The sequence below is a fragment of the Pinus tabuliformis genome, chromosome 3_1 (assembly GCF_031772625.1).
Source record: "Pinus tabuliformis cultivar Carrire ecotype Pingquan chromosome 3_1, CPIR1, whole genome shotgun sequence".
NCBI lineage: Eukaryota > Viridiplantae > Streptophyta > Pinopsida > Pinales > Pinaceae > Pinus > Pinus tabuliformis.
Window position 1 is genome coordinate 855,260,802 of NC_142301.1, and position 1,062 is coordinate 855,261,863.

At 40.5% G+C, this 1,062-nt stretch overlaps 1 long non-coding RNA gene across 1 annotated transcript; it reads left to right on the plus strand.

Annotated features, from left to right (window-relative positions):
- Nucleotides 1–372: 372 nt before the first annotated feature.
- Nucleotides 373–698, plus strand: LOC149190255 (uncharacterized). The gene is made up of 2 exons (XR_016256468.1): nucleotides 373–458; nucleotides 561–698. It is a non-coding gene; the product is annotated as an uncharacterized LOC149190255 (long non-coding RNA).
- The last annotated feature ends 364 nt before the right edge of the window (nucleotides 699–1,062 follow it).

Below are 1,062 nucleotides of genomic sequence, written 5' to 3' on the forward strand. Positions count from 1 at the left end.
TGGTAAGTTCGGCTACTGTATTGTATTGTCTGCGGTGAAAACATAATGCGGTTCCTGCATGCTCGGTTAACTGTATAGCAAACGTTTGGTTGCGGTTCTGTTGTTCCAAGTCGGGCTTGTATGCCTCGACTGTCTGGTATCGCTTTGGTAAGTTCAGCTACTGTATTGTTTAGATGTTTGTTCCTCTGTCATTTGGTGTTTTCCAGTGGCGTTGATGTTTGTCACAGTATTGGCATTCTGGTTAAATACTGGGCGTTTCTCTTACCTGCATGGGTTTTATGGAAATTTCCGTAAATGTCGGATGCACTTCTTTAATACTGTCACTAGCAACTTTCTTTGCTTCTGTTTTCGCAGGGCTCGAGAGCTTTTCTACTACCTAAAAGGTGGAACAATAGATTATGGCGAAGAACACAGTGCCCAATATGGCCATGCCCGCTTTGGCAAGAATTATGAGCAAGGTAAATGAATATAAGAGTTCAGACTTTAACTATGAAATGTCTTCCACAAAATATCTTGGTTGAAACTAGAAGCATTCATTGCTTTGATATGAATTTTTACAGGCTATTATTCTGAATGGGATGAGAAACATCCAGTACACTTTGTTGGGCACTCTTCTGGGGTTCAAGTTGTCAGGGTCCTGCACAATATGCTTGCTGAAAAGGTAATCCAGTCACTCATTAGTTCAGCCTAAATTTGCTTTTCCGTTGGTAGGAATGCTGGAAAGTTGAAAAATTGTGCCTTTACGGTGCTAGAATTATCTTTATGTAGACATTCCAAGGACATGATAGCACTTCCGAAGGTTGGGTGCTGAGTGTTACCTCTTTATCTGGTGCTCTCAATGGAACAACTCGTGTCTACCTGGACGGAGTGCAGTGAGTTTCTCAGAAATTGTTTGCTTGTTTGTTTTATGATTTCTTTTCAGAGTTCCCCTGTTCTTGCTTTGGAATTTCAGACTCCCGAACTAGGTATTAGTATTGGGCAATGAATATATACCTAGTGGTAGAGTAATAAATGTTGTACAGGCTAGGATATACAATTATGAATTTGGAGCATCAGATAGTA